The sequence below is a fragment of the Callorhinus ursinus genome, unplaced genomic scaffold (assembly GCF_003265705.2).
Source record: "Callorhinus ursinus isolate GAN/ISIS: 27379988/994484 unplaced genomic scaffold, GSC_fseal_2.0 scaffold109, whole genome shotgun sequence".
In the NCBI taxonomy this organism is placed as follows: domain Eukaryota; kingdom Metazoa; phylum Chordata; class Mammalia; order Carnivora; family Otariidae; genus Callorhinus; species Callorhinus ursinus.
Window position 1 is genome coordinate 556,042 of NW_027397171.1, and position 21,498 is coordinate 577,539.

Consider the following 21,498-nt stretch of genomic DNA (forward strand, 5'->3'; position numbering starts at 1 on the left):
ATGCTGATGCTGGGTAGTCCAAATGCCTGACAGAACCAATGCCTGACACTGAAACTTGTTTTTAAACTGTAAAAACCTGGATTTATATTTGAATCATCAGCATTTTTCTTACACTTTTTATTCCACGGGATACAGGTTTACTCACCCAATCTACGGAGTGGGCTTTTCCTTCTTTGGCTAGGCTGAGATTGGGGACAATGCCAGGCCTGGAACCTGAGACTGAATGTACCCTGCAAGATGAGTCTACCCCAGACCTTTACCCGGCTGGAGAGGCTCCTCCAGTGGGATTTTGTACTCTACACCATAACATGTTCCAGTGGTTTGCTGTAGCCATCTATGGTTCTATTTTTTCTGATACCGGCCTGTCCAAGAGGCTTTTGATCTGAATGAGTTGTATTCGCAGTGATTTTGCTAGGATAAAAGCCAGTTTTGCCCCTGCTTGTTCTGAGCAGGGCCTGGGCAGATTCAAATGAATCTAAAGCCTTTAGTGATATTAATTTACAAACACCTTCTTTCCAACATTCAAGACCGATTAAATTCATATTATTCTTGCACATTAAAGTATAACAAAATACATTTTAGGGAAAAGTTGATGTATATTCCTAAAGAAAGGTATTTTTACACCACAGAGTGTGGGGAGCCCTGGGGATGTAGCTCAGTGGTAGAGCACATGCTTTGCATGTATGAGGCCCTGGGTTCAATCCCCAGCATCTCCAGTTTCTTGCTGCCCATTGGGTACATTTTTGAAACGCTACATCTTAAACCAGACATACTTGGTTTTTAGGACTTTTGGTATTTCCAAGCAATTTACATTTTAAACAAATAAATCACACTTCATTCTAGTTAGAAAGTCAAATATGCTGCTGAAAAAAAAAAACACTTTGCTACCACTGCCAAGAGCACTCAGACGGGTGCTCTATCCTGTTTTGGAGGACAATTAAGAGACATGAGGGGGAGACCATGGACTGGTTTGTTTCCACTCCTGCAGCTATGCTTTTTCAACAATTCCTTGACCCTGGTCACAAGTGCTTCTACCTTACTGAGCCATAAAAAATGCTTTTTCTCATTCCTTCTATTTTAGAAGAGTTCATATTTGAAGTCAACCACTGAATAGAAAGTGCACCACTGGTTTACATGGGTGAAAGCATGACTAATTTCTAATTAGTTGGCTGCTGAGAATGTGCCTAGGAGAAATTGTAGGCAAAGAACAGTCTTCAGGTATAAGAGGGAAAAGAGACATGGTTAGAAATCTAAGGCAGAGAGGGAGGGGGTTTTATTAGCTTTTCCTTGGTTCTTTTTGTAAAGTAGACAAAACTGCTTTTATCAATTGTCATCAGGGACACAGGCTAAAGAACAGTGTTGTCTAAAAACATAGGCTGAGAAAGTTTGTTCTTGGAAATCCTATCAGTAAAAATAGAGTATCCCGGTCATCTGAGTGATGTGGCTCAAGTGACGGAGGCTTTAACAAAAACTCTGCTATGACTTTGACATAGAAACTCAGACTCGACTTCCAACCACTTCCCAGAGTTTAATAAGGATTCAGGAACATTTTTTAAAATTTCTCATAACTCTGTGGGTTTAAGAAAACAGGATGCTGCCACTTTACTCACAGTCCTGCTTTGCTTTGATTCTATAAAACTCTGCTTCAATTAAATGAAATCAAATGATATTAAATCAAAAAGTTAAACTTCACCCCCACCCCTACCCCCAAATTCTATAACTCTGCCTCTTGCTTTGTTTGGTCAAAGCCTGTACTTCTATTTGCATTGCCTCCCCCTTGCCTGAGCAACAATTAAGTTCATCTTTTATGTGTTAAGACTGAGCAATTGTAGTTTATTTAACATTTTTTAATATGGAAGATAAAAATAGATATTGTGAGGTTAAGAAACAGAAACGGTCTCTCAATAAAATTGAAATTAAAGTTCCTGAACTTTCTATAGGGAAAGCCTTCTTAAGACACACAAAAAAACCCCCCCAAAACCTTACATAAATAAAAATATTGATTCACTTGCCTGGATCAAATTTAAAATGAACCTTGTGACAAACTGATAAACCAGGGATAAACTGTTAAGTATATTTACTTATGCTAGATATGATGAAAGTTGTTATTAAAACCAAATAAGAAGCTTGTACAAATCAATTTCTAAAGGAAACCAATTAGAAAATAAGCAAATTTATGGGTGTCTGGGTGGCTCGGTTGGTTGGGCGACTGCCTTCAGCTCAGGTCATGATCCTGGAGTCCCGGGATCGAGTCCCGCATCGAGTCCCGCATCGAGTCCCGCGTCGGGCTCCCTGCTCGGTGGGGAGTCTGCTTCGCCCTCTGACCCTCTCCCCTCTCATGCTCTCTATCTCATTCTCTCTCTCAAATAAATAAATGAATAATCTTAAAAAAAAGAAAATAAGCAAATTTATTCTTTATCTACCCAACAATTGGGACAAAGGTAGAACCTGTACTGAGGCAACCTTGACTGTTGACTATGTTAATCGATGACATATATAATTCGGTGTGTGTGGCAGATAGTGTTTCAATCTAAAATGAACTGCAAGTGCCATTTCATGTCTTTTGATTTAACAATATTTTGAACAGATGTTAATATCTTGTCTGAAACTCTCATTAGCCAATGAGCACTTGTTTTGAATTCAATCAGACAAATTATAATAATATATTAATAACTTTGTACTTCTAGTTAAAGAAAGAAAGAGAAAGAAGGAATTGACAGTTATGTCTCAAACCTCAGATACAGAGAAGACACGTTCTTTCTCTAAGTCTGTCAGGCTCCCTGCTCTCCAACTGTGAGTTACATAGTCAGTGCTTTACACTGTCTTGTCCACCAGGAACTATAAGGAACACCTTCGTCCCCTCCTGGGTTTCTCCTCTACTCTTACACGACAACCACACTCACAACACTTCTGACACCTCGTTAAGCATCTGCCTTCGGCGCAGGTCATGATCCCAGGGTCCTGGGATCCAGCCCCGCATCGGGCTCCCTGCTCCGCGGGAAGCCTGCTTCTCCTTCTCCCACTCCCCCTGCTTGTGTTCCTGCTCTTGCTTTCTCTCTGTGTCAAATAAATAAATAAAATCTTTAAAAAAAAAACACATCTGACACCAGATGTGGCTGGGGTTTTCCCATATTAAGCAATTCTGTGACACGAGCTGGTGTCTTACAATTTAACTCAATTCTGACAGATATAGTTAGATCCTGCAGGTTAAGGGCACAGTCCCACGAGACTGTCTCCTACTTCAGATGCCAGATGCAAAAACTGGGGGGTCCCAGGTTCCCCACAGCTTGTGTGACTTGGCTTTACAAATCACAGGTTCCCGTGACCTCCTGATTATTTGTTAGAACAGTTCACAGAACTCAGGGAAACACATTTACCAGTTTATTCAAGGATATGATAAAGGACAAAGATTAACAGCCAGATGAAGAGATACACAGGGTGAGCAAGGTCTGGGAGAATCCTGAGCATGGGAGCTTCTGTCCCCTTAGGGTTGGGGTGTGTCACCCTCCCTGACTGGATGTGTTCAACAGCCTGGAAACTCCCCCAAGCCCCACATTTTGGGGATTTTATGGAGGCTCCCTCATGTAGGTATGATCAGTTATTAACTCAGTTTGCAGCCCCTCTGTCTGGAAAATGGAAGGTGGGAGGCAGGGGTGAGGAAAATCCCAAGCTTCTAATCTAAGCTTAGTCTTTCTTTCTTTCTTTCTTTCTTTTTTAAAGATTTTATTTATTTATTTGAGAGAGAATGAGATAGAGAGCACGAGAGGGAAGAGGGTCAGAGGGTCAGAGGGTCAGAGGGTCAGAGGGTCAGAGGGAGAAGCAGACTCCCTGCCGAGCAGGGAGCCCAACAGGGGACTCGATCCCGGGACTCCAGGACCACAACCTGAGCCGAAGGCAGTCGCTTAACCAACTGAGCCACCCAGGCGCCCTAAGCTTAGTCTTTCTGATGACAAGGCCCCATCCAGGAGCCATACAGAGTGGCCTCATTAGAACAACAGATGCTCCTAGTGCTCTTATCACTTAAAATTTGTAAGTCGGGGGGTGCCTGGGTGGGTCAGTCAGTTAAGCAGCCGACTCTTGATTTCAGCTCAGGTCCTGATGATCTCAGGGTCATGGGACCAAGCCCTGCGTCGGGCTCTGCACTCGCACTCTCTAAAACAAGTGAATCTTTAAGAAGATTTTTAAAAAAGGGGGGAGATTTTATAAGCGTTTTAGAAACTCTGTGCCAGGAATAGGAGGATCAAATATATATTTCTTATTATGAATCACAGTATCACAGAAACTCTAAGTGATGTTTCACTCAGTCATTGAAGCATTCTTAAGTTGTGGCCTGAAACATAATTCTACCTTTCCAGTTTGCTAATATTTTATTGGAATTATTAGACATTTTAGCTCAAATCCCTATCGAAAGTTTCTGAGGAAGGATGGAAGGAAGAGTAAATAAATTAGTAAGATAGTGAGTAAATGAGCAAATGAAAGAAACTTGTTTGAAGAAAATTCCATGCGTGCTTAATCCTTGTTATGGGCTGAACGTCTCTCCCAAATTCAAATGTTGAAGTCCTACCCTCCAGTACCGCAGAGTGTGACTGTCCTTAGAGATAGGCTCTTTAAAGATGTAATTCGGTTAAAGGCGAAAGATTTACGCGATCGGAAGAAAAGATGTAATTAGGTTAAAGTTAGCTCAGGAGGGTGGGCCTTAATCCAATATAACTGGGGTCCTTATGAAAAGAAGAGATTACCATACAGACACCCTAAGGCAAGACTGCACACAGATGCTGGAAGAGGGTGACCATCCAGGAGCCAAGGAGACAAGGAGACAAGCCTTCGCGATGACCCAGCCAAAACCTGCAGACTACGATCCTTAAGAATTGTGCCGAGAAAATAAATATGTTGTTTCAGCCATCCTGTCTGAGGGACTTTCTTATGGCAGCCCAAGAAACTGATGCAATTCTAAATGCTATCCAGGAAGCACTTTCTAAAAATAACACGTTATTGTTACTCTCTTCACATCTTCCCTTTGGAAAGAGAAGAAAGTAATGGCAGCGTTATAGAGAAAGCAGTCTCCTAACCTGAACCTCGTGTTCCCCATACTGCAGGGGCAGTGGCATGTTCGGGGCCTCGGCAGTGTTACCACTAGCTTGCCTTGTAGATGACGTCTATGCGTGGATACTTTTTAGATCAGGGGAGAGCACTAACAGGGACCCATAGGTATTGTTTGGAGTCATACTTAAAGTCTGGGCTAAAGTCTGTTTCTCAATCACTTCTGCTGATTTTGTACTAACCACCAACTTACTGCTGTAGTATCCAACTTACTGTTTTTAAATCCTTCCCGCTTAAAACATTCCGAGTGCTTCCTGTTTCCTACATTGAACTCTGAATTGTGCTTCAGATTAAGAAATATCAAAATAAATACTGATAGTAATGGGTTATAACTTATTGAATACAATAACAACCTATGAAGGAGTCCATACAAATAAACAAGTCAATGAAGAAGAAAGAAATATTCTTCTTCTTATAATAAGAAGTCAAATGATAAATGTAGAAAGAATGATGGATTTAGAAAATCACCACTTGGAAATCATGACATTAATAATTGATTTAGGCAAGGATCATCAATGAGTGATAAATGGGTCAAAGTTGAATGAGAACACGATATTTACATAGTCTTCTCATAAGATACTTACTAACTGCAATAATAATAATAATAAAAGAATTATGGAGAAACCTGGCAGACATCATCATAAGCAAATGATCAAAATTAACATCACCAGTAATGGGTCAACTGACATTTTATGTCCACTGATATGATGCACTGAAAAAGACACAATATCAGTTGTCTTGTATTCCCACCCAAAATACACACCCTGAATTAATTGTGAGGAGACAGCAGACTAACCCAAATTATGGAATATTTTACAAAATAACTGGTCTGTACTCCTCAAAAATGCCAATGTCGTAAAAGAAAAACAAAGCATACAGATGAAAAGAGAGGAAAGAGAATGAAAGCTGAATTCAGCACATAATCAAAGATTTTCTTTTGCTAAAAAGGCATTGTAGGGGGAGGGAGACTAACATCAGCAATATGGCACAGTAAGAAGCCCTGGAACCTCCTTCCCTCCACAAATGCACTATTCAGCAATCATTCATGGACAGATTCCCTTTCTGAGAAATCGGAAACTAATAGAAAGACTCCTGCACCCCAGGGGACTATAAAACCAGCCTCACTGAAGCTGGTTGGGAGATTCAGAATATCCTCTCACCAGACACCCTGCCCCTGGTTTAGTGCCAAACAATCAGGAAAACACCCCTTAACTCCCAGCTTCATACAAGGGGAGGAAAAGTTAATTTGTGCATTCAGAACCCCAACTTTTCCAGGGGGCTCCCCAGAGAATTGGTTTTTGTCTTGTTAGCCTTGGAGCTGTGACACATCTCACACAGTTTATCCATCTGGGGGAGAACTGAGGCAGCAGCTTGGGCTGGTAGGTGTCATCAATCCTCCCTCCTGCTCAACATAGAGTGCTAGCAGACAGAAAAAAAATCCCAGCTCTCAGGTTGCCCCTGGGGAGGAAAAGAGTGATTCATGGGCCCAGAGCCCCAACTTTTTGGGCTTCCCAAATAACTAGCATCTATGTCACCAGTCCCGTTACTCTGATGGATCTGGTACAGTCTAGGCACCCACAGGAGAATGGACACAGAGGCGTGGGCAGGTAGAAGCAATAACTCCCCACCCACCCCTAGCACAGAGCAAGCAGACGAAAACCAAACTGCCTACTTCTCCCTCGGGAAGGAGTTGTAGAGGCACCCAGAATCTCTGGCCGAGCTGATCAGTAGAGGTCTTCTCCCACATTAGGCCATAAAGACTGAGAGAGGTTAGTGCTTTGTCTAATGTGCAAATACCAACCCAGAGAGTCAAGGAAAATGGAGAACCAAATAAAGATGTTCCAAACAAAGGAACAGTAAATCTCCAGTAACTGACACTAATGAAGTAGAATTACATGATTTACCTGTCAAAGAATTAAAAATAACTCTAATAATGAGGCTCCTGAAGGCCAAGAGAACAATGCATGAACAAAGAGAGAGAAAATGTTAGGAAGTACCGAACATAAATCATAGATTTGAAGAACACAATAACTGGACCGAAAAATTCACTAGAAGGGTTCAACAGCAGCTGGATCAGCAGAAGAAAGGATAAGATAACGTGAAAAGGTCACTGGAAGGAACTGAATCAGAGATGGAAAAAGAAAAAAGAATGAAAAAAAGTGAAGAAAGCTTAAGAAAATTATGGTACACCATCAAGCAGAACAATACACACACCATGGGAACACAAGGCGGACAGAGAAAGGAACAGAAAATTTATTCAAACAAATAATGGCTGAAAACTTCCAAATCTGGATAAGGAAAGGGACATCCAGATCCAAGAAGCCCCAAGAACACAAAATAAGAGAAACGTAAAGAAATCTACACCTAGACACATAATTAAGTTGTCCAAAGTCAAAGACAAAGAATTTTGAAGGCAGAAAGAGAAGAGTGCCCCCATAAGACTCAAAGTATTTTTCAGTAGAAACCTTGCAGATGGGAAGGGAGTGGGATGATATATTCAAAGTGCAGAAAGAAAAATACTACCAACAAAAACTACTATCCCTAGCAAAACTCTCCGTCAAAAATGAAGAAATGAAGATTTTCCAAGATAAACAAAAACTGAAGGAGTCCATCACCATTAGACCTGCCTTACAAGAAATGCTAAAGATGGCTCTTGAAGTTGAAATGAAAGGATGCTAAATAGCAACACAACATAAAGTATGAAACTCATAGGTAAAAGTAAATGCATAGGCAAATACAGAATACTGTATGTCTGTAATGATGGTAAACAAGTCATTTTTAATTCCACCATAACAGTTAAAAGTCAAAATTATCAAAAATAACTATAATAAAAATATGTTTAAAAGATACCCAATATGGACAAATGTAAATTGTAACAACAATAACATAGTGTGTGGGAGGAGCTCCTGGCTGCCTCACTTGGAAAAGCTTGTGACCCTCAATCTCAGGGTCATGAGCCCGAGCCCCACGTCGGGTGTAGAGATTACTTAAAAATAAAAAAATCTTTAAAAAAAAGTGTGTGGGAGAAGTTAGTGTCGAGTTTTTGTATGCAATTGAATGTACATTGTTTTTAGCTTAAAACAGACTGTTACAACTATAAGATATTTTATGTAAGCCCCAAGATAACCACACATACACAAAAATACCTAAAGAAGTGACACAAAAGAAAAAGACAAAGGAATAAAAGCATATCAATTTTAGAAAGCAACGAAACATAAAGGAAGGCAGCAAGAGAGAATAAGAGACCAAATGATTACAAGATTAATAGGAAACAACTAACAAAATGGCAATAGTAAAATTCTTCCTATCAACAATTACTTTCTTTCTTTTTTAATTCAGTAACTTTTTTTTCTTAAATGCCTATAAGATTTTGCAATTTGAAATAACCCGGTAACAGAGCAACCCTACAACCCTCAAGCCAAGCCGCCCCACCAGCCCATACTCGCCCCTAGCAGCTCTGCGCTTGCGCAGACCTCCCCCTGGGGACTCTGCCCAGCTCCAACAATTACTTTCAATGTAAATGGTTTAAACTCCCCAAACAAAAAATACAGAAAGACTAAATGGCTAAAAAACAAGACCCAACTGGGGCACCTGGGTGGCTTGGTCTTTTAAGCAACCGACTGTTGATATCAGCTCAGGTCATGATCTCAGGATCATGAGATCAAGTCCTATGTTGGACTCCATTCTGAGCGTGGAGCTTGCTTAGGATTCTTTCTCCCCCTGCCCCTTTCCCCACATTCTTTCTCCCAAAATAAAACAAAAAAACCCCCAACTATATACTGTCTACAAGAAACTGACTTTAGATAGCACACATAGGCTGCAAGTGAAGGGATGGAAAAAGATACTCCGTGCAAATGGTAACCAAGAGAGAGCAGAGATGGCAATACTTATATGAGTAAGTATTATATTTAATATAATATTAGAGAAAGAAAGTCAAAATGCCACAAGAGACAGAGAAGGACATTTTATAATGATAAAAGGATCAATCCACAAGGATGATATAACAATTATAAATATATATGCACCCAATATCAGATAATCTAAATATATATAAAGGAAACGTTGGTAGAACTGAAGAAAGAAATAGATAGCAATACAAGAGCATCCAGAAAGTATGTCAATCAAAGTATATCAGTAAGGAAACAGAGGTCTTGAATAACACTACAGACCTAATAGACCTAACGGTCATATAAAAAGTACTTCACTCAACAGCATCAGAATACATTCTTCTCAAATACACAAGGATTTTTCTCCAGGATAGATCATATGTTAAGTCACAAAACCAGTCCTAACAAATTTAAGAAGATTGAATTCATACCAAGAACCTTTTCTCACTACCATGGAATAGAATTAGAAATCAAATGCAGAAGGAAAACTGGAAAATTCATAAATATGTAGAAATTAAATAACACACTATTGAACAACCACTGAGTTAAAGAAAATATCAAAACAGAAATGAGAAAAAAAACCTTGAGAAACAAAAACAAAAATACAGATACCCAAACTTATGGGATGCAGCAAAAGTGGTACTAAGAGAGAAGTTCATGGCAATAAATGCTTACATTAAAAAAGAAGAAATACTTAAACAATTTAACTTTATACTCCAAGGAATCAAAAAAAAAAAAAGAAAGAAAAACAAAGTAAGCCCAAAGTTAGCAGAAGGAAGGAAATACTAAAAAATAGAGCAGAAATAAATGAAATAGAGAACTAGGAAAACAATAGAAAAAAATCAACAAAACTAAGAGTTGGTTTTGAAAAGATAAATATTGATGAACACTGGCTAAACTAATGAGTCAAAAAGGAGAGAGACTCAAATAAAATCAGAAATGAAAGAAGAGATGCGACAACTGGTACCACAGGGACAAAGAGGGTCATCAGAGCTAACTATGAACAATTAATGCCACCAACTGGACAACCTAGAAGTGGATAAGTTCTTAGACACACATTACCTGCCAAGACTAAATCATGAAAAAATAGAAAGTCTGAACAGACCTACAAACATTATGGAGATTGAATTAAAACTCTCCCAACAAAGTAAAGCCCAGGACCAGATGGCTTCACAGGTGAATCCTACCAAACATTTAAAAAACAATGAATGTAAATCCTTCTCAAACTCTTCCAAAGGCTGAAGAGTAGGAAATACGTCTAAACTCATTTTATGAGGTCAGCATTTCCCCACTATCAAAACCAGACAAATACATCACAAGAAAAGAACTACAGGCCAATATCCCTGATGAATATAGATGCAGAAAATTTAAACAAAGTCTAGCAAACTGAATCCAACAATACATTAAAAGGATTATATATCATGACCAGAGGAATTCATTCCTGGGATGCAAGGATGGTTCAATACCCACAAATCAATCAATGTGATACACAACATTAATAAAATGAAGGATAAAAATCATATGATTATCTCAAAAGACAGAGAAAAAGCATTTGACAAAATTCAACACCTTTTCATGATAAAAGCTCCCAACAAACTAGGAATAGAAGGAGAGCCCCCTCAATATAATAAAGTCTGTATATGAAAAGCCCACAGCTAATATCATACTAAACAGTGAAAAATTGAAACCTTTTCCTCTAAGAGCAGGTACAAGGCAAGGATGCCCATTCTGACCACTTCCATTCAACATAGTAGTGGAAGTTCTAGCCAGAGCAATTAGGCAAGAAAAAAGAAATAAAAGGCATCCAAAAAATAAGTCATAAAGCATCCAGAAAGTAAGAAAAAAGAATTGTAAACCCTAAAGACTTCATTTAAACTGTTAGAATTAATCGATAAATTCAGTTTAGTTGCAGAATACAAAATTAACATACAAAAGTTAGTTATGTTTCTATACACTAACAATGAGCTATCTGAAAAGGAAATTACGAGAAAAATCCCATTCATAATAGCTCCAAAAGAGTAAAATACCTAGGAATAAACTTAACTGAGGAAGTGGAAGGAAGACTTGTATACAGAAAACTATAACACTGATGAAAGATATTAAACAAGACACAAACAGAAAGATGTCCCATGTTCACGGGTTGGCAGATTTAACACTGTTTAAATGTCCATACTACCCAAAGCAATCTAAAGATCAATGCAATCCCTATCAAAATCCCAATGGTATTTTTTACAGAAATAGAAACATTATTATAAGTTTCACATCGAACCACAAAAGACCACTTATAGTCAAATCAATCTTGAGAAGAACAAAGCTGAAAGCATCACACTTCCTCATTTCAAAACATATCACAAAGCCACAGTATTAAAACAATATGGTACTGGCATAAAGACAGACATATAAACCAATGGGACAGAATAGTGGGCCCAGAAATAAATTCAGGCATATATGGTACTGATCTTTGACAAGGGTGCCAAGAATACCAGTGGGGAAAGGATAGTATCTTCAATATATAGTGCTGGGAAAACTGGATATTCACATGCAAAAGAATAAAATTGCATCCTTAAATCAACACAAAATGAATTAAAGACTTAAATGTAAGACCTGAAACTGTAAAATCCTAGATAAAAAGCTAGTGAAAAGCTTCATGACATTGGTCTTAGCAATGATTTTATGAATATGACACCAAAAGCATAGGCAACAAAAACAAAAGCAAGTGGGACTACATCAAACTGAAAGTCTTCTGCATAACAGAAAGAAAAAAATTAGTGGAAACAAATCTCTTGGTAGACTGAAAAAGCAACTTAACACAATGGGAGAAATTATTTGCAAACCATGTGTCTGACAAAGGATTAATCTCCAAAATAGATAAGAAATTCCTACAACTCAAAAAAACACAAAAAAACAAACAAACAAAAAACTAATCACCTGATTTAAAAATGGGCTAAGGACTTGAATAGACATTTCTCTGATGAAAACATACAAATAGTCAACAGGTATATAAAAGATGCACAACATCACTAATAATGAGGGAAAAGCAAATTAAACTATGATGAGATATTCCACCTGTCAGGATGGTTATTATAAAAAAATAAAATACAACAAGTACTGGCAAGGATGTGGACAAATTGCAACTCTTGCACACTATTGGTTGGAATGCAAAATGGTGCATCAGCTATAGGAAACAGAATGGAGCTTCCTTAAAAAATTAAAAATAGAACTAGCATATAATCCCACAATCCCACTTCTGGGTATTTATCTAAAATAATTGAAATCTGGATCCAGAAGAGATATTAGTACTCTTTTCATCATCACTGCAGAACTATTCACAGTAGCTAATATGTGAGACATACCTAAATGTCTATAGATCAATAGATAAAGAAAATGTGATATGGGCATACACTGGAATACTATTCAGCCTTTAAAAAGAAGGAAATTTTATAATATGTAAAACATGGATGAACTTTGATAACATGATGCTAAGTAAAATAAGTTAGTCACAAAAAGCTGCATGATTCCACTTACATGAGGTGTCTACTATAGTCAAATTCATAGAATCAGAGTGGAATGGAGGTTACCAGGGGTTGAGGAGAGGGGGGAAAAGGGGAGTTACTAATCAAGGGGCATAAGGTTTCAGTCAAACAAGATGAACAAACTCTAAAGATCTCCTGTAAAACATTGTACCTACAGTCAACAATAATGTATGGTATACTTAAAAATTGGTTAAGATAGGGGTGCCTGGCTGGTTCAGTCTCTAGAGTGTGTGACTCTTGATGTTGGAGCGGTGAGTTCCAGCCCCACACTGGTGGTAGGGTCTACTTAAAATAAAAGATTGGTTAAGAGAAGAGATCTCATGGTCAAGTGTTTTTACCAAAATAGAATAAGAAAGTTTCTAAAAGGACATTACAGGGACAATTAACAGTCTGAATAAGCCCTCTTTATTAGATAATGGTATTATATCAATGTTAATTTCTGATTTTGGTAATTATGCTGCAGTTATGTAAATGAATATTATTATTAGGAAACATACACTGAAGTATTTACAGGTAAAGGATCATCATGGTCTACAACTTCCTCTCCAAAGAGCCATCAAAAATTTTCTATATATATATAATAGGGTAAACTAAATGAGATAAAATGTTCATATTTGGGAAATCTGGATGATGGGTAAGTAGGAATTCTTTGTTCTATTCTTGTAACTTTTCTGTAAAAATAAAATTACTTTAAAAGTAATAGTTAAAAGAAAAGTAAAAGAATGAAATATAAACTAGAATAGTCAAGTCATCTAACAACGTTCCACATTTGGTTAATGGCAGATCTGGACATGCTATGCCTTTGTCACCCCAAACTCTGTGCTCCCTTCCTTCTGTGCTCAGTCACTTAAATACTAGCCTTTTCTCTGCACTTATGGGAACACAGATTTTATTTTTTACAACAAAAATTTGATCCATTCAGTGAATACTGCTTTCCCCAGAGAGAGGAAAACATCTCTGGACTGAATTCACTTGTTAATTTATGCCCAATGCAGAATCTTACAAAGTTTGCATTATGAAGAAACCGATTCAACTTTTGGCTGAGTTTGAGGAGACAGCAAAGCTCCATTAAGGCACCTTAGATAACCCCTTTCTGAGCTCAGAACCAAAACAAAGGAAGACGAAACAAAGCCAAAACAAAAAACAAAAAAAACTTAGAAGACCTGACCTCCAAATTCTCTTACATCAAATAGTTAGGAACATCCAATAAGAAACAGAATGGAGAGTGAATTTCCAAAGAGAACTCCCCATTAGCACAAATGAATGCTCAGGAATACATCAGTGAGTTCACCTATTAAGTAGAAAGAGGATAGGATTGTTCCTTACTGCTCTACAATTAAGCAGAAGGAATGGATGTATCTGCTTTTTTTTCTGCCAAAGATCATTCTAAAAGCGTCTTGAAAAGGAGTCATTTTCGAGCAATAGCTCCCTGGGAGCTGTAGAAATACGCTTCCTCAATCTGGGGAATTATTTCCCTAAAACTTGATGCCAATTCCCTTTAATTAAGTCTTAGATTTATGCTTTCTGCACCTCCGTTAGGTTACTTAAAATATTTTTTGAAATTTTAAATCTATCTTCCAAAAAGAAAACAATAAATAACTTAAGAAAATAAATCCGAAATTTCACATTTTTTGTCTTGGTTGTCGTTTTCCAGAATGATTATGCGTTCACAGTAACTCCCACATACACTGCAGTTGCTCTTAGTATAAAGGAAAAACACCCCAACATGGCGGATAAAAGCCTGTCATGGGTTAGCCCTACCCTTTCCAGCCTCATTTCTCACTTGCTTCTGTGCATCCCTCAGTCCTCTGCGCCTTGCCTGGGTTCCTCTGCCTGGATGACTCTATGCTCTACCTCTCTTTCCTACATAATTCTTCCTTTTCTTTGCAACTCAAGTCTCTCCTTCTCTGACTTCCCTGATTAAGTGAAATGTCTTGCGTATGTTCTCCTAAATCTTAGTCATTATTTTTGTGCATTTATCATAGTCATGACATTTTCTTTCTCTTGGTGATCATGTAATTGATTTCCATCTCCTCCTCCTTCCCGCTAAGCTCTTACCTCCTTTGAGGTGGAGCCCAGAACTGCCAAGCTTACCTTTCCATATTTTGGAGGAGTAGGCATACAATACATAATCCTTTAAATAATTGAGGGAACGAATGAACTTCATAACTGTCAGCTAAAAGAGATGAAGGTAGATCCACATCTTGGGACCGGCTACTAGAGTTGTTTGTGCATGCAGAATTCCTCCAGAACTCATTTCAGTGGTCTCAGATCCAGAAGTATAACGTCTTGAAATTGGCATGCTGGCCCAGAGTCATGACAACTCTAACCAGATGTCTGCCTGTGGTGTCCTAATTTAAGTCTACATAGAAGAGGGATTAAGAATCCTATAAAATATAACATCAAGAAGTAAAATATCTCCCCATAATACCTTATGTTTCCTTAATGCCAATTTTTATTTAATCTATTACTTTATAAAAGTCAAAGACTTTTTTCAGTGGTTCACAGGCACCCAAGAACCTAGGAGGTCAATGAACATCTTTATTCAATTAATTAACATATAATGTATTATTTGTTTCGGGGGTACAGGTCTGTGATTCTACAGTCTTACACAATTCAGAGTGCTCACCGTAGCACATACCCTCCCCAACATCCATCACCCAGCCACCCCCTCCCCCCCACCCCCCACCACTCCAGCAACCCTCAGTTGGTTTCCTGAGATTAAAAGTGTCTTACGGTTTGTCTCCCTCTCCGGTTTCATCTTGTTTCATTTTTTTCCTCCCTTCCCCTATGATCCTCTCTTGTTTCTCAAATTCGTCATATAAGTGAGCTCATGATACTTGTCTTTCTCTGATTGACTTACTTCCCTTAGCATAATACCCTCTAGTTCCATCCATGTCATTGCAAATGGCAAGCTCTCATTCCTTTTGATGGCTGCATAATATTCCATTGAATATATATACCACATCTTCTTTATCCATTCATCTGTCGATGGACATCTGGGCTCTTTCCATAGTTTGGCTATTGTGGACATTGCTGCTATAAACACTGGGGTGCAGCGGCCCCTTCAGATCACTACATTTATGTCTTTGGGGTAAATACCCAGTAGTACAATTGCTGGGTCATAGGGTCGCTCTATTTTCAACTTTTTGAGGAACCTCCATACTGTTTTCCAGAGTGGCTGCACCAGCTTGCATTCCCAGGTCAGTGAACATCTTGAAAGAATATACAAAATTTATCCACATGTCTGTGGCTTTTTGCTTTTCTTTTTGGTGGTAGTTATAAGCCAGTTTTCATCAGATAATCTAATGAGTTCATGTGCCATACAATTTTAAGAACTATTATTCTAAACCATACGGACATTGTTTGATTTTATAAATAAAATTATTTGAAATGCAAGACCATGACTTTAAACTAAGAAATACTAGGTTAAGACCCTAGCTTGATTATTTATTTACTAGCTGTGATTTGGGCAAGTTACCTCGCTTCTCTCTGATTCTGTTTTCTCATCCATAAAATGCATAATAATGCTTACTTTTATGAGTATTTTTAGCGATTTAAAGGTATGTGAGAAAATACACAAAGTGAAACATAGTAAGTGTTCAGTAAATTGCAACCATTTTTCATCTATGTATGATTAAGTAAGATGGCTTGAGTTTAGAAAACCAGCAGAATCTATTTTTAAATAGCTTGAATTAAAAATTTTCCAATTTTATTTTAGAAATTCTGTCTACGATTGATCTTGAACATCCACGTAGTTAAATCCACAGAACCATATGATAAATCACCAGTTGAGAGGCAGAGAATCATTGAGAATGCAGGTGTAATGAGAGGTTGCAGAGATCAGAGCTCCCAAGCAGTAGATCTGATATTGAGCTTAAGCTGATTTCAGACTAAAAGGTTTAAATAAATTAACCAAAAAAAAAAAAAAAAAAAAAAAAAAAGACCAAAAAAACCTCCCTAGGCCCCGCTGGGAGTCGAACCCAGGATCTCCTGTTTACGAGACAGGCGCTTTAGCCAACTAAGCCACAGAGCCAGCCGGGCGGCAGGTGAAGGTACTTTTCTGATCAAACTCTCCTGCATTAGGCGAAAGGCCGCGCGGCCCACCGGCTCCAGCGCGCAGGAACGGCCTCCCGGCCGGAGCGGGAGGCAGACGGTGGAGACACGGGAGCTCCGACCCCCGTCCGCACGGCCGCAAGGCAGCACGCATGCGCGCGCCCTGCGCCTCGCGCAATTCCGGGCACCGGCGCGGAACGGAAAAGGGAGGCCCGCGCAGCTCTTCCATCCCGCCCGACTGCAGCACTGCGAGTCATCGACCCAGCGGGCTTCTCAGGGTGAGTGACGGGCAGCTCTAGCAAACTCGGTCACTTACAACTCTTACCAAGTGAACGGCGCTTCCGGCTGTTAGAAGAGCGCACACGTGTGCCCTGAAAACCAAAGCAAACCCAAACCGCCCGACTCCTAGCGCCGTCCAGCCGGCTCGGCCTGAGGACGCAGCGGCATCAGCGGCAGGCGCTCGCTCCGGGCTCACTGACCCGCCCGCTGCTTCAGCCCCCGGGCCCTGGCAGCGACGGGACGGAGCCCACCCGCGCCCCAGAGGGTGACGAAGGTGCAGGTGGACACGCGGCTCGCGGCGGCTGCCGAGCAAATGCCTCGCTCGCCACTCTTCGTCTTGCTGTTTGCAGAGGCTGCTCTCCTGTATTTTCCCCATGGAGCCTCAACTTGGGGGAGCTAAATACACATCACCTGATTGTCCAGTCCCTACGAAAAGCATTCATTCTTCAATGATTGCACCCAAGTTTTCTGCCTTCTCCTGGCTCACAGGGAGGGACGTGAGCTCACCAAAACTAGTAAGTCCCACTGCCCGTCAACGTGGCTCCCGCTGCCTGGTTACAATGCAACAGCGAGGAATTCTGTGTTTACCCACACGAGGCTACAAGGGGCTCTGGGATGCTGAGGCCTTTGAATCGCAGAGTCTTTTTTAACTCCTTTCTTGAGCCAAATATTCTGGCGTTCCTATTTTCCATCCAACTCCGAATGTTTTTGTAGTGAGTATAAGCTTGGTTTCTTGCAAACCAGGATGGTCACTTTTAAATTTATGTTAGCAATCCTCTATGACTAGGACGACACTGCCACTCCATTTACTGTGTATTTACCGAGTGTGGAAAGCAGCACGCCCAAATCATAATGGACCAGGGATCATGGCATTTCTGCATTCTAATTAGCTGCACCGTTTATGATAAGGACTGCGTAAATTTCAGTCCCAAAAGTGCAGCTGGGATGCCAACATGTACAGTGAAGCATTGCCCAACAGGAGTGCTACTTTTTAAATTTTTATTTATTTATTTGACAGAGAGAGAGGGAACAGAAGCAGGGGGAGTGGGAGAGGGAGAAGCAGACTCCCCGCTGAGCAGTGGGCCCCATGCCTGCGCAGAGCCCAGTGCTGGCGGGATCCCAGGACCCTGAGATCATGACCTGAGCCAAAGGCGGACTTAACGGCTGAGCCACCCAGGCAACCCAAGAGGGGTACTCTTGAGAGCCTACTACGTGTCAGGTGCTGACAGGAGTTCTATGCATACAACTAGGTAGAAGATGGCCACAGATGATAGAAAATGAAACAAATTTTAATAAAGTTTGTAAATGTTACAATAAAAAATACAAGATAATAGATGAACACTTAATACGGGCTGGTAATATGGTTATGTACTCCGTACTATGTGCATGGCTCAGTACATTTTTTGGGCATTTCCCTTTATTAGATTTTTCCTAGAAAAATGTCATATAACACACAAACTATACAAGCAGCACTTGAAAACATCTTTGAGGGGCGCCTGGGTGGCTCAGTCGTTAGGCGTCTGCCTTCGGCTCAGGTCAGATCGAGACCCGCATCAGGATTCCCTGCTCGGTGGGAGGCCTGCTTCTCCCTCTCCCTCTGCCCCTGCCTGTGTTCCCTCTCTCGCTGTGTCTCTGTCAAATAAATAAATAAGATCTTTAAAAAAAAAAAAAAGAAATTTCCTTAAAAAAAGACAATATTTGATACTTTCAAGTTAATTCCAGGTGTTTAACCAAAACAGGAATCTGTGCCAAGGTGTAATGAAATAAATCTGACCAAGGCCCAATAGTAGGAAGGTCTGGAAGGCACTTTAAAAAGAGGCAGAACCAGTGGAACCTAGTCTAATGAGGACCTCCCAGAAATAGACTTGCACTTGGATGTGTGAGTGAATTGAAAGAGCAAATTTAACACGAGACCGCAGAGCAATATGATGTAAAATTGTTGGATTAACATTAGACCCAAAATAGCTAAATGAGGGACATGAGTATGGGTACTGGAACATGGAGATTTTTCGTAATTGCAATGATTTCTCATGACCCTCAGTGAATACTTCTTCTGTTGAGAATAGGGTGAGTCAACATACTATAGCTAATAGGTGTAATCTATGAATTTTGTCCCCCTGAACATTCATATGTTGACATCCTAACCCCCAGTCCTTCAGAATGGGATACAGGTAGTTAAGATCAAGCTTCTCTGAAACATTATATATATACTATGTATCTATATATATTCATGTCCTTGGAAGAGGGGGACATTTGGAGACAGACACGCACACATATGAACGTGAAGGCAGGCATCTGGGTGATGCATCTACAAGCCAAAGAACACCAAACATTGCCAGTGAACCACCAAAGCTTGGGGAGAGGCATGGAGCAGAAGAAACAGCCCTGCTGACTCCCTGATCTTAGACTAGTAGCCTCCAGAACTGTGAGATAATACACTCCCGTTCTTTACGCCTAGTAGTTTGCCTTACTTGGTCATGGCCAGCCTAGGCATCATCTTCTGAGGAAAAACTATGTTTTTTCCTACATTTTGCCCCAAACTTAACGGAAATAAATGTATTTTAAAAGGGAACTCGTGAATAGGGGGTGATGGGAGGAACGCATGAAAGGTTTCTATACCCTAACCAAAAAGCTGAGCAACAATTAAAGTGCAAAGACAGAAAAGGAAAGTAAAAAGGGAAGGAAGGAAGGGAGGGGAGGAGAAAAAGCAAAAGAAGTACACGTCTGATCAGCGATCCAGGTCCAAAGTTCCTGGAAACAACCAGAGGTGGGGAACGAGTGGAAATAAATAAGGGCCACTCAGAATTGGAATACCTGACATATGTGCGGGAAGGAGAGAGCTACAGCCTGGGGAGGAAAAGTTAGGGACTGGGTAGCATGGAAGCTGGGGAGGATTGAGGAATCAAACAGGAGTAACAAGGTAAGGGACCGTTACAGGGGGAGTAAAAGCAAAGACTGAGCTAGGAGCACACAGCAGCCCGAGCCTCAGAGGGGGCTGGAGACGCGGAGGTGAGAGATTGGGGAAAGCGGGAAGGTGGGTGAGTGAGATCTGAGGCCGGGGTGGCTGGTAATTCAGCAGCGGGAATGAGGGATGCAGGAGGCACTCTGCAGAGGGATGCAGCCAGGAGAGGTGCGGCTCTGGCCACAGAGGGGAAAGTGGGCTCAGCTACTGGGTCAGTAAAACAGGCCTTCAGGATAGGGAAACTGTGAAGATATATTTGCTTTGACGTGTTTTTCACCCCTTTTCTTCTTACTGGCAAACACTAGCCTCTTACAAACTTTGCTCATACTTTATGGGAGAATCCCATAATTCTGACCTTGTTTTTCCTTAATTTAAGATGAGTTACTTTAGGATAAAAGAAATCATCATTACACTTACAGTGGATTTCTCATCAGCGCTAGAAACTAAAAAAAGAGAAACAACAGACAAATGATGGAATAACATGATTATGGCACTGAGGGAAGATAACTCTGAGATTAAAATTCTTTATCTAGCTAAACTATTCAAGAATAAGAATAAAATCAAGACCTTTAAAAATGTGTCTTTAACTAAGATCTTAGTTGAGATCAATGTGAAGTAATTAATTCGAGGGAAAAGGGAATTGAGCAAGAAGTAGTGAGATGTGAAAAGCAATGGTGAGCTAAATAAACAGGAAGTTTGTAGCTAAGTTTTTCAGAAGCATTTACTTGAATTATAATAGTCAGTAACATTTGGAGACTTTAGGAAGAACAAGGTGTCTCTGTGAGAGCTGGGTTGCACTCTGACCTACAGAACCATAAGATAATAAATTTGTGGTGTGTTAAGACTAAAACAAAAAAAAAGAACAAGGTAGAACCAAACTGTTTGCAACAATGTCAGGGAAATTTGTAGGGCAATAGTCATAATTACAACATTTTAAAATCCTTGTATTGCTCAAGAAGAGAAGTGGAATACTGGTCATGTTGAGTAGGTGTGATATACCTCTTGTGAATGAGCACCAGAGAGACACCAACATTCACCAGGCTAATGACAAACCGAAGGGGTAACTGTGTACTGAGTTTCAGGTGGTAGAGCAGTGCACAATTTAGGACTAAGAGGCATTCATTCATCACTTAGCAAACTAATGAGGCAGAATGCAAATATAGAAGTTGACAATCGGTAGAAATTTGGACAAAGGATATAAAGACTCAGCTCCCAGGGGCACCTGGGTGGCTCAGTGTTAAGCATCTGCCTTCGGCTCAGGTCGTGGTCCCAGGGTCCTGGGATCGAGCCCCGCATCGGGCTCCCTGCTCCGCGGGGAGCCTGCTTCTCCCTCTCCCACTCCCCCTGCTTGTGTTCCCTCTCGCGCTGTGTCTCTCTCCAGCTCCCAGATGAAGAAACATAAAAAGCCAACAAATATATGAAATATGCTGAACCTCACCAGTAATTTAACAAATGCAAATTTGGAGACTACTTTTACTTTCATCTATTGGCAGAACTTTTCAAGTTCAATAATGCCAAGGCTTGGTAGAGGGTGGGAGGTATTATCATTGGTTGTTGCTGAGAATATAAATTTTGCACAAGCAGTATGGCAATATCTAGAAAAGCCAGAGATGTCCTAACTTTATAATTCGGCAATCCCACTTCCAGATACAGGATTCAGCAACTCTTTACAAACTTGTCC

General features: G+C 40.1%; 2 non-coding genes across 2 annotated transcripts; one reads left to right on the forward strand and one right to left on the reverse strand.

Annotated features, from left to right (window-relative positions):
• Positions 1-644: 644 nt before the first annotated feature.
• TRNAA-UGC (transfer RNA alanine (anticodon UGC)) lies at positions 645-716 on the forward strand. Its single transcript has one exon. It is a non-coding gene; the product is annotated as a tRNA-Ala (tRNA).
• A 15,766-nt stretch (positions 717-16,482) lies between these two features.
• TRNAT-CGU (transfer RNA threonine (anticodon CGU)) lies at positions 16,483-16,556 on the reverse strand. The gene has a single exon. It is a non-coding gene; the product is annotated as a tRNA-Thr (tRNA).
• Between the last annotated feature and the right edge of the window lie 4,942 nt (positions 16,557-21,498).